Source organism: Pongo pygmaeus, chromosome 7, assembly GCF_028885625.2.
Source record: "Pongo pygmaeus isolate AG05252 chromosome 7, NHGRI_mPonPyg2-v2.0_pri, whole genome shotgun sequence".
In the NCBI taxonomy this organism is placed as follows: Eukaryota; Metazoa; Chordata; class Mammalia; order Primates; family Hominidae; genus Pongo; species Pongo pygmaeus.
The window spans coordinates 132,073,642-132,086,009 of NC_072380.2; the positions used below are offsets into that span (position 1 = coordinate 132,073,642).

General features: G+C 38.6%; 1 long non-coding RNA gene across 1 annotated transcript; it reads right to left on the bottom strand.

Moving 5' to 3' along the window:
- Nucleotides 1-1,018: 1,018 nt before the first annotated feature.
- On the bottom strand, nucleotides 1,019-4,808 carry LOC134739957 (uncharacterized). The gene is made up of 3 exons (XR_010127119.1): nucleotides 4,659-4,808; nucleotides 4,110-4,375; nucleotides 1,019-2,269 (listed from the first exon to the last, which is right to left on the bottom strand). It is a non-coding gene; the product is annotated as an uncharacterized LOC134739957 (long non-coding RNA).
- Nucleotides 4,809-12,368: the final 7,560 nt, after the last annotated feature.

The following is a 12,368-nucleotide window of genomic DNA, read 5'->3' on the forward strand; positions in this document are numbered from 1 at the left end:
CAGCACACTGATGGGTCTTGACTCTTTATCCAATTTGCCAGTCTGTGTGTTTCAATTGGAGCATTTAGTCCATTTACATTTAAAGTTAATATTGTTATGTGTGAATTTGTTCCTGTCATTATGATGTTAGCTGGTTATTTTGCTTGTTAGTTGATGCAGTTTCTTCCTAGTCTCGATGGTCTTTACATTTTGGCATGATTTTGCAGCGGCTGGTACCAGTGGTTCCTTTCCATGTTTAGTGCTTCCTTCAGGAGCTCTTTTAGGGCAGGCCTGGTGGTGACAAAATGTCTCAGCATTTGCTTGTCTGTAAAGTATTTTATTTCTCCTTCACTTATGAAGCTTAGTTTGGCTGGATATGAAATTCTGGGTTGAAAATTCTTTTCTTTAAGAATGTTGAATATTGGCCCCCACTCTCTTCTGGCTTGTAGAGTTTCTGCCGAGAGATCCCCTGTTAGTCTGATGGGCTTCCCTTTGAGGGTAACCCGACCTTTCTCTCTGGCTGCCCTTAACATTTTTTCCTTCATTTCAACTTTGGTGAATCTGACAATTATGTGTCTTGGAGTTGCTCTTCTCGAGGAGTATCTTTGTGGTGTTCTCTGTATTTCCTGAATCTGAATGTTGGCCTGCCTTGCTAGATTGGGGAAGTTCTCCTGGATAATATCCTGCAGAGTGTTTTCCAACTTGTTTCCATTCTCCCCGTCACTTTCAGGTACACCAATCAGACGTAGATTTGGTCTTTTCACATAGTCCCATATTTCTTGGAGGCTTTGCTCGTTTCTTTTTGTTCTTTTTTCTCTAAACTTCCCTTCTCACTTCATTTCATTCATTTCATCTTCCATCGCTGATACCCTTTCTTCCATTTGATCGCATCGGCTCCTGAGGCTTCTGCATTCTTCACGTAGTTCTCGAGCCTTGGTGTTCAGCTCCATCAGCTCCTTTAAGCACTTCTCTGTATTGGTTATTCTAGTTATACATTCTTCTAAATTTTTTTCAAAGTTTTCAACTTCTTTGCCTTTGGTTTGAATATCCTCCCGTAGCTCGGAGTAATTTGATCATCTGAAGCCTTCTTCTCTCAGCTCATCAAAGTCATTCTCCGTCCAGCTTTGATCCATTGCTGGTGAGGAACTGCGTTCCTTTGGAGGAGGAGAGGCGCTCTGCTTTTTAGAGTTTCCAGTTTTTCTGCTCTGTTTTTTCCCCATCTTTGTGGTTTATCTACTTTTGGTCTTTGATGATGGTGATGTACAGATGGGTTTTTGGTGTGGATGTCCTTTCTGTTTGTTAGTTTTCCTTCTAACAGACAGGACCCTCAGCTGCAGGTCTGTTCGAGTTTGCTAGAGGTCCACTCCAGACCCTGTTTGCCTGGGTATCAGCAGCAGTGTCTGCAGAACAGCGGATTTTCATGAACTGCAAATGCTGCTGTCTCATCGTTCCTCTGGAAGTTTTGTCTCGGAGGAGTACCCAGTCGTGTGAGGTGTCAGTCTGCCCCTACTGGGGGGTGCCTCCCAGTTAGGCTGCTCGGGGGTCAGGGGTCAGGGACCCATCTGAGGAGGCAGTCTGCCCGGTCTCAGATCTCCAGCTGCATGCTGGGAGAACCACTGCTCTCTTCAAAGCTGTCAGACAGGGACATTTAAGTCTGCAGAGGTTACTGCTATCTTTTTGTTTGTCCGTGCCCTGCCCCAAGAGGTGGAGCCTACAGAGGCAGGCAGGCCTCCTTGAGCTGTGGTGGGCTCCACCCAGTTCGAGCTTCCCGGCTGCTTTGTTTACCCAGGCAAGCCTGGGCAATGGTGGGCGCCCCTCCCCCAGCCTCGCTGTCGCCTTGCAGTTTGATCTCAGACTGCTGTGCTAGCAATCAGCGAGACTCTGTGGGCGTAGGACCCTCTGAGCCAGGTGCGGGATATAATCTCCTGGTGCGCCGTTTTTTAAGCCCGTGGGAAAAGCACAGTATTCGGGTGGGAGTGACCCGATTTTCCAGGTGCCATCTGTCACCCCTTTCTTTGACCAGGAAAGGGAACTCCCTGACCCCTTGCGCTTCCCAAGTGAGGCAATGCCTCGCCCTTCATCGACTCACGCATGGTGCACGCACCCACTGACCTGCACCCACTCTCTGGCACTCCCTAGTGAGATGAACCCGGTACCTCAGATGGAAATGCAGAAATCACCCGTCTTCTGCGTCGCTCAAGCTGGGAGCTATAGACTGGAGCTGTTCCTATTTGGCCATCTTGGCTCCCGACCGCTTCTTTTTTCTTAAGAATTGCTTTTTTTTCTTGACCTATCAGAAATACATTTTTCCAGCTTTAATGAGATATAATTGACAAAAATGTGTATGTTCGAGGTATACAACATGATGATTTGATGTAAGTATACATTGTATAGTGATGACCACAATCCAATTAGTTAACACATTCAGCATCACTCACAGTTATTTGTGTGTGTGCATGCATGTGTGCATGTGTGCATGTGTGTGTGGTGAGAACAATTAAAATCTGCTCTCATCAAATTTCAAGGTAAAAAACAGTTGTTAACTATAGTCATCAGCAGGCTGTGAGAGGAATGTGACACTGAGTTTATTACTTACTACATGTCCTTTATAGTTTGTTATGCACGTGCGTGTAAACAGTATAGTGCTATCTTTATTGAGTATTGAGTCAGGAATACTCAAAAAATAATTATGTCATCTCTTCATAAAATCCCTACCCCGAAACCTTGTGAAGTACTGCAATGTATATGATCTTAAACTTTACTGATATTTAGAATTATGTTCTGGTATTGAATTCAAGCAGTGCCCATTAGGTCCAGGATCCTATTTTGAAAAGACAAATACCTCTCACTAAATGCATTATGCACTCTGCTAGGGACTCCAAATTACACAGACCCAGATAGCAGATACCAAGTAGCACCTTATTCTTAGATTCTTGCTTTTCTTCTCTGGCTTACAGTAGAGCTTCTCCTCTTAACCAGAAAACCTGCAGAACCATGAGTATGAAAATAGTCAACCTGCAGACCCATGAGTATGAAAATAATTGATTAATTGTTATGCAGCACAAATCAATTCATACATCAAGTAGTTTGTAACCTCTGCATATACAAACATCCCAAAATGCAACATCTCTTTGAGAGCTGGGTGCTAATGGTTCGGTTCTGCATAGTTGCTGCAGCTAAGCCACAATACCAGAGTAGCTATCTTTGATGACAGAGAAATCCTTCTCTTACCCTCAAAACCTTCTTCCAAAGTCACACAAGGGGCCTTCTGCCCATATCCCTGTAATAGTGAGGAGAAAAAGAGAAAGGAATCCAGCTGTTTAAGAATTAAATGAGCATGACAGTCCCTAAGAATGTGTCCTACTCTGCAATACTCATTTCTTGATATCAGTCACAGGAATTAGAACTCTGTAGGAATTAATTTTCTACACATCTCCACTAGTGGAAAGAAAGCACTATCTCCCTTTCATAAATAAAACCTCTTGCAAAAATCTTGTCTGAACAAGATGAAATAAAATTCCCCATGATTTCATCATCAACCTTCAATATGAAAATATGAAGGCCCTAAAGGCTAATGTAAGAAGGAAGTCAAAATGGTGCCCCCTAGTGTTATGATCACCAACAGCCTGGAGACCATAGTAATGCATGGTGTCTCTGGAACAGAATGTGGATCACCATAGATTAAAATCTGCAGTACCAAAACCACATATGTTATTTACTACCACCTACACCAAGTCAGCCAGGAAATAAGATCTAGAAAATCCTGAAATCAGCTATTTTGCTTTCAAATATATGCATTGGATGAGTCTCTTCACTTCTCTGAATTACAATGTTTTCAACTACAGTTTAGGGATACTACTTTATCAGTACTGGATTGATAACAGGAAGAAATGAGATTGTAGAGAGTTATCTAAAAACTGCAAGGGATTCTACAAATTAAATGAAATAGGTTGGTAATAATTAGGAAATCATATTGTGTCTAGCTCAACACAGTTCTACATTTAAACTTACAGTTCTATATTTAAATGTTAATTGACATTAGTATTTTGGGGGAGAAATCTTATTGGAAAAGTTAATAAAAATAAAGAAATAAACATGAAAATACATATATTAAATACATAGGAACCAACATATGTTATCAGTTGAAAGGTATATGCCAGGATGGGTCCTGATTCTGGTCTTCTTCACTTTATTTGGGTCAATCTGTAAACAGTGCAAGACAGAGCCTGTAAGCCAGTGCCATAAAATTCAACTTTGTTTCACTTCCATTTCAAATGTAATTCCAGTGCCTTTCAACAAGGATTTATTATGAAGCCAACTCTTTCACATCCCATTAAGTTGGTGTGTTTTATTTGCATGAAATTCCAAATTGATCTGATCTTGATGTCCAGGCACTCTATAAGGAGGAGACAGAAAAGATCTGTTAAAAATAAAAATTGCCAAAGGGGAGACACACATAATTTTTTAGCTTAAGCTGTAAACAGCACTCTTTTTCCATTATCAGATTGTCATTATAATTTCCAAAAGCTGCAGAAGATGAGGCCTGAGTCCTGCTTAATTTCCAACCTTTCACCCTGCTTGGCATCATTCTCTGAGCATATGCTCTGCTCAAAAGAAATGTAAAAAACAAACAAACAAAAATACCACTGCATCAGTTGCCACAAATGAGGAAAACATACCAATAACAGTGTATGAAATATTTCCACACAGTCCCAGCATTTAAGAGCTTCCAGGGTCCTCCCAAGTCCATTTTCTGCGCATGATTATTCTGCTTTCAGTATGTTTAGAAGCTAATTTCTCAACTCCATTGTGTGGGTGCATAGTAATGCAGGAGTTTGGTTATGAAATATATAAAGAAAGGGCTAAAATTTGACTGTAAAAATATTTTTTATCCATATCTACATGTTCGATAGCATTTCCCATTATTCCAAGCTATAAATCAGAATATGGTTACAAGATATTGGCGGGGGTTGGGGAAGCTAGGAAGAAGAGGAATGAATTCCAAGATAACAAAAGTGAACATTTATTGAGGGTTAGTACATGCCAACTACTTAGTTGAGCGATTTGTCTACACATTCTCAGATTATCCTATAATTATTTTCTAAAGTGGAAGTCATCCCAACTTTATAATGGCAAAGAGAGGCTCAGAGGGTCTGTGTCAGTTCTCCAAAGCCATATAGCATTTAAATGGAAAAGCAGATATATAAAACCTAAACCTTTTACTCCAAATCTCACATTTCTTCCACCTAACTCTGCTATCCTCAATAATCAATAGCCCAGATTCAATGATATAGCTATTAGATTGTCCCCATTCAGACAATCAAAAATAAGAATTGGTAGAAAATATATTTTAGCAGTTGGCACCTTAATTTCACATAGGGTGAGAACTTTATTTAGAAAGGTGCTTTGGTTACTTTAGCTAGGAAATGTGAAAACATAATGGTTTGAGCGAGAGGAGATGCTTAACTGTTTTGCTTAAGAAAAACAACAGATTTTTGGATTTGGAATAAAGAAAATAGGAAGACAAAAACAAAAAAAGAAAAAGAAGGGAGCTGGAAAACATTGTAGTGGTCTGCAACCTGTAAAGAAATGCTGTCTAGGAGAAATCTCAGTGGCAAATTGGCCAGAAGACTTATCATAACAAGAAATTGCTTATTTTAATATTTAAGTTTATTGCTATATATCTCTATGAGAGCATCTTTTATCTCCCAGACTTTCGGTACAACCTACTTCATCCCAAATTCTTGTATGAGAGACATCTTAAAAAAAAGGAAGTTTATTGTATATCTGCATCAGTAAAGGGTGATGAAAGGAGACTTAGGGCTCAGAAGGCACAGGAAATTAGAAGCAGAGATGCCCATGTGACTGTGGGTGGAGGGGGGCAGTGTGCACCCCATAGATATGGAAGAGGGAATGCATTAATTCATGTAAATGTCAAGGAAATCATACACTTGACTTATAATTGATCAACGAGATCCTATTGTCTTGGTAACATCCTCCTGTTCCCACCAGATACGGGTTAGTATACAAAATGTCTAAAAAATAATTGACATTGTTCCCTTTCAATAACATCTCACCATGGTTATGATTGAAAAATAGTAGCAAAATTCCTTTCCCACATACCCACTATTCTTGTTGATGTCACCATCTGCTTGTATACTTTCACTCCCAAAAATCTGTAAGAAAAGTAAGACGATTTCTTCAGGTAAAAACCTGCAGATCAACAGTCTAGGAAATTTGGGATTCAATCAAATGTTGCGATCTCTACCAACAATGGTACTGCCATTGTGTAAGTTATAGCCCCTTTGCAAAGGGTCATCTATATCATGTCCTGCTCCTCCGAATAGACACAGACCTTTAAACGCTTAGGATTTCTGGCCACAAAGCTCACATACAGAACTCTTATGATAGCAATAATAATAGCATTGAAGGAAACTCAGAAATTATCTAGTTTGATCTTCCAAAGATTGCAATAATCCTTTCTACAATAGACCCAGTGAGACTGTAATTCGTCTTCTTGAACGCATCCAATGACAAAGACATCTCAAAAGGAAAGTCTATCTTTGGATAATATGAAACTTTACATGAAAAGCTTCCTCATATTGAGCCTAAATTATATTACTGGTCCTACCTAAGTTCAGGCATTTGGTACAGCATACGTATTATTCTTCTTCCATCTGTCTTTTCTTCAATTATTTGATGACAGCTCCAACATCACTACTTAATTCATACTAAATGTACTCAGTTCTTTCAGTCATTTCCAGATGCTTTACCATACCTGGAAACACCTGGGTACATTCCATTTGTCAATACTCTTATAAATGTGTGGTGTGCCGAAGGAAATCCTGTGTTCCAGATGTGATCTTAACTCTGCAAATTTCAATTGTATTTTCATATCCCTCTTCTGCAAATGGGTCCTTCAATAAAGCAAACCAAGATGGTTTTACCTTTTTATGACATTGTATTACACTTAAATCATACTGAGGTTGCCATTGCCTGTTACTTAAACTTTTGAGAAATTCTGTCACTTAGTTTTTAAATTCTTGTTTGATCTTTTAAAACCAAAGTTTAGTACACCACATTTATCCTCTTTTAATTTAGATTTTCTAGTCTATTGTTTTGGATCCTTGACTGTGATAACTAATGTATTCACATCTACCCCTTGCCACATTGGAATGGCAGAACATTTGATAATCATACATTCTGTGCTTTTTATTGTTTTCATAATTGATGTAATGACAAGAGCATAGACTCTAAAGTGATCATGATTAAGATTTTCATTTCTCTTCTGCTAGCTATACATACCACGCAGCTAATAATCCTGCTTTCATTGAGCACTTACTATGTTCTAGCCACTCTGCTAGTGACTTTCCAGATATACTGTATTTTAATTCTTTCAATTTGTCAATGAGTAGGGAAATATATTTTTCCATTTTTATTATAGGAATATAAAGCAGAAGTTTTATATTTCTGTTTAAGCATACACAGCTAAGTGACTTGCACATAATTCGCTGTCCTGGTTTTCAGTTCCACAAACATTTACTCTTTCAACATTCCATCTTTGATTGCAAGGTTTGTGAAATTTATATTTTTATTAACTTGTCACAGAGAATTTTCTTCCTTTCATTTATTTATACTTTCTTCCAAACTGTTTTCTTTGTCTACCTTTTGTATCCTTCCTGCCTGCATTCTCTTTTCTCTTCTTTTTTCTTTTCTTTTTATTCTTTTCTTCTCTCTCACTTTTTTCCTCTCTCCCTCTTTTCCTTTCTCCAGCCTCCATTATCTTCCTCCCTTCCTTCCTTTTTTCCTTTTTTCCTTCCTTCCTTCCTTCCTTCTGTCCTCCATTTCTTTCTGGTAGTATATTTGCATTATTGCCAAGTATTTATTTAAAAATATTTCTCCTTTTTAATATGTGCAGATGGCACTCTATCCAGAACTTCTATTGAATGTAAATGATTTTTAAGTCAGCTCTCTTTTCTTATTTAAGACCTGTTAGTTTTCGTTTCTTAGCTGCCCCCAAGGAGTAGGATGCCTACTCTTCTGTCTAGTTTTCTGTAGCTTCAGGGTCTGGATAGAGGTGGATTTCTTCTGCTGGGCCCATGTTCAGCCTTTGTGGAAGAGCCCAGGTGCTTCTTTTTCTTCATAGATTTCTGCCAAACGTGCAGGAACCCAAGATCACCTAATCTGTGCACTCCTTCTGGGTTCACTTCCTTTCTTTAGCCTAGGGTTTTAGGATACAGTGAGCCAAGGCTGGTTTTTCGACCTCTTCTAAGATTCTGAGTTCATGTGATAGTTCACATAAAATTCTCTTCTTAGGTTTTTTCTCCATTTACTTTCCTCCTTAGTTTATTTCTTTCCAAATTACTGTGAGTGTGTGGAAGGAGAAGGGGAGGGGCAGTTGTTAATATAAAATCTCAAGATGTTGTCCACTAATCTTTCACCATACTGTTTCTGGCAATTGGACATTGCCAGAAGTTAATAACTGAGCCTCATCAAAATCTTCTATTTCTTTCTTTACCATTACATTTGGCAAATTAGAGCATGTGTGTATCTAAATGAATACTTTCTGTTGTTTTTTAAAATTTTTTTAAATGTAGGGAGAAAAAGGTCCTGTGATTCTGGTTTCTTTCCAATATTTTAACACTATTTTTTTTATATGCTTTTTTTATACATTGGAAAAGTGAAACATAATTTATTTGATAATATGTCTCATATGTATTATCACTGATACCAGAATTTGTGTTGTAATACTTCATAATCCTGGGATAATTTAGAAGAGAGTCAAATATTACATAGATAGTACAATTTTACTGTCATACAGGTCACAGGCCTCAAGCTCGACTCAGAAGAATTTCTACAAAGATTTCATGTATCTTACTGATACACTATATATCATTGACTCTATTCTCCATTTTCCCTCTTCTTTTCCATGATTCTTAACAATAGGGCAGAGGAATAGGACCCTAGCACCATCTTATCTAGGAACATTGTCTCTTCCTTGGAGATCCTTATCCTAATACCATAAAGATGATAGTATATTTGGGACATCCATAGTGCACTGAATTTTCTACATGAGAAGAGTTCTTCGTTATCATAGAGTTGTTAGGGGAAAAAAAGCCATAATATTGTTAAGAAGATAACTAGAAAAAAAAAGAAAACAATTATTCAAAAATCATTGAAACATGAACTAGGAGAAAGTATTAGACAGTTGTAGAAGAGAGGAACTTGTGCTTCAAATACTGCTTCAATATTAAACCCCTTTATATACACTAACACCAGATCTCTGAGTCACTAGGCCTCTTTTCACAACATTATCCTTCTTTCAGTGTCTTCTCAAAACAATCCCTACAGCCTTGCTATAAATATTTGAATAACTTCCAAGTAATCACCTGGATTCTTCTTAAAAGACCCCAGGATAGAAAACTCACTTGTTTGTAGGTGAGCCTAGTGCATCACCAAAAAGCTCATACCTCATACTCTTAGGAAGCGATTGGTCTATTTTTAAATTTTAAAAGTAGAATAAAATTATATCTGATCCTTGTAACTATAATAGAGATTTTCTGTCTATATGAGCAAAACCTAAGAGGAAACACTGGCCAATGAAAGGAGCAGTAGAACCACATGTGAAATGATCTTTTTAGAATACTATCTAGAATCAATAATGTTGATTAAGAAAAGGGAAAAATAGGCTGGGCACAGTGGCTCACACCTATAATCCCAGCACTTTGGGAGGCCAAGGCAGGTGGATCACTTGAGGTCAGAAGTTCGAGCCCAGCCTGGCCAATAAGGTGAAACCTGTTCTCTATCAAAAGATACAAAAATTTGTCTGGTGTAGTGGCATGCATCTGTAGTCCCAGCTACTGGGGAGGCTGAAGTGGGAGAATGGCTGGAACCTGGGAGGCAAAGGTTGCAGTGAGCCGAGATTGCACCACTGCACTCCAGCCTGGGTGATAGAGTGAGGCCCTGTCTCAAATTTAAAAATAAAAAAAGAAATGGGAAGAATGCTGTGCTTTATATTAAATCAAAACCCTCTCTCTCTCTCTCTGTATTTTCAGTACCTAAAACTCTGCCTGGCATAGAATGCTTAATACACATTTTGTGGAATATATCAAGGTAAGATCTTTCTATTAATACTACCTCAAACCATTGAGACCTCACACAACAGGTATATTTCCTTTTCTACACAACAGGTACCATGGTCTCTGGGGACTTCCTTTGTCTAGGATGAACATTTCTGATTCCCTCAACAGTTCCTAAAAGTTATTATATTGACTGCCCTTCACTTCACGCCAGTAGTAGGACTTCGAATTTGCCCAACACAGAGCCTAAGTTGCTCTGACATTGCCTCTCAAAAATATCTCAGGTGAGATATGTCAAGGTAAGTGCTGGAGTGAGAGGAGTAAGGGGGGGTAAGCTTACTTGCCTGAAAAAAAGAAAAGCCAAGTTTTTTTTTAATTTACCTGATTTGCTATCTGTGCACCTTCTTTTATAGCCTTTTAAAGATAGTTCTTCCCAATGCATCTCAACATTCTTTTTCCACCCCTGAGGCAGTCACATAAGGACCTTTTACCTCCTCTCCTTCACTGCCACAGAACTGGATGTTCTTTCCAGATTCTCACATGATCGTGGGTTCTCTCAATCCTCACTTCTTTTTTTTTTTTTTTTTTTTTTTTTTTTGAGACGGAGTCTCACTCTGTCTCCCAGGCTGGAGAGTGCAGTGGCACAATCTCCACCCACTGCAACTTCCGCCTCCCGGGTTCAAGTGATTCTCCTGCCTTAGACTCCCAAGTAGTTGGGATCACAGGTGTCAGCCACCAGGCCTGGCTAATTTTTGTATTTTTAGTAGAGATGGGGCTTTGTCATATTGGCCTAGCTGGTATTGAACTCCTGACCTCAGGTGATCCACCCGCCTCAGCCTCCCAAAGTGCTGAGATTACAGAAGTGAGCTACTGCCCCTGGCCCTCACTTCTTTATGTTGATCTCTACCTTGAGTATTCTGTGATGCAAAAACACATGAGAAAATGGGGGCTGTCACTTCAAATGCAGGTTTTGTTTGATCATCGTTTTTCACATCTTGTTGACATTTGGAGAAGAGTACAATATGAAGCTTCCTTTGTATTTCCAACATGAAATTTAGCAAGTTTGAATCAATCCTTTGTGAGGCCCATCCTTTTCCTCCCCCATTAGAATGAAATATAGCTTTAAGCTCGAGTTATGTATCTTAGAATATGGTTTAACAAAAGCTAAAAACTAAAAAAAAAAAAAAAAGGCATGGCATCCTTGGTATTTGTGGGTGAACTCCGTGGTGACTGCTTTAATTAATTTATGTAATTGGAATTTCACGAAGACATAAATTTACTCATATCTATTTTTAAAGACAAGAATATTGATCTTGGACCAGCAATAAATTCCTGTAATATTTGTCCTCAGTAAAAAGCCAAGACAATTCTAGGCCATTTCTTTTTGTCTTGAAAACGTTATGCCAAAATCATCATTTTGTTGGCTGCATACATCCTGATTTATATTCAATGAGAGTTATAAAAGGCTTTTATAGTGGAGATGGCCGAGTGACATTTTCCTATAAATCACGATCATTTTTACTGCCACAAAGTTCTAGGACTGAACTTCAAATACAACCATGCTGTAAACTCTGTGGATGGAACCACATACTTGCTGAATGAGAAACATGTTTCCCTTTCACCATGAGTGACTGCATATTCCAGTCAGTCTCTGGCAGATGAGAGCATCACTAAAACCCAGGGAACCATGCTCAGCTTTGATGAAGCAGCTTGTGAAATGCAGGTCACCCAGAACAACTTTGAATACAGCTATGCTTTCAGCCTCATGAATCATTCGGGTCCATATAGATACTATATGTTGAGCTGAAATAACCTAGCCATTAAAGGTAACAAGAATGAGGGGAAGCTAATTTTGGCAAACATCAGTATTGTGCATCAGAAATATAACACTACAGATCAGAATCCTATTTCATTCAATATGAATCCTTATGAGAATGTCTTCTGATCACAGGGGTGTCATCTTTGCACATAACTCTCCTCATCCTCAAGTGACCATACCTGTTAGATTCAAAGGTAACTTGCTTTTGTAAGAAAGTAGTGTAGAGCAAAGATGAAGGTACCAGGGATTAGAAGCTCTGAATTTTCTTTCAACCCATCTTAGTAAAAAAAAACAACCTGGATTTAGAAGGCAGAAGAATGGCTTATGTGATTTTAGAAAAGGGATATTAAACCTCTTCATCCCTAGGTTGCTTATCCATAGTCACAGATGTTCTATTAATAATATAGGTGAAAGAAATGTCACCATATCCCCTACTCCCACTAAAGTAAATTAAACCTGGTTTAAGTATCCACTTACTAAGAGAAGCAAAA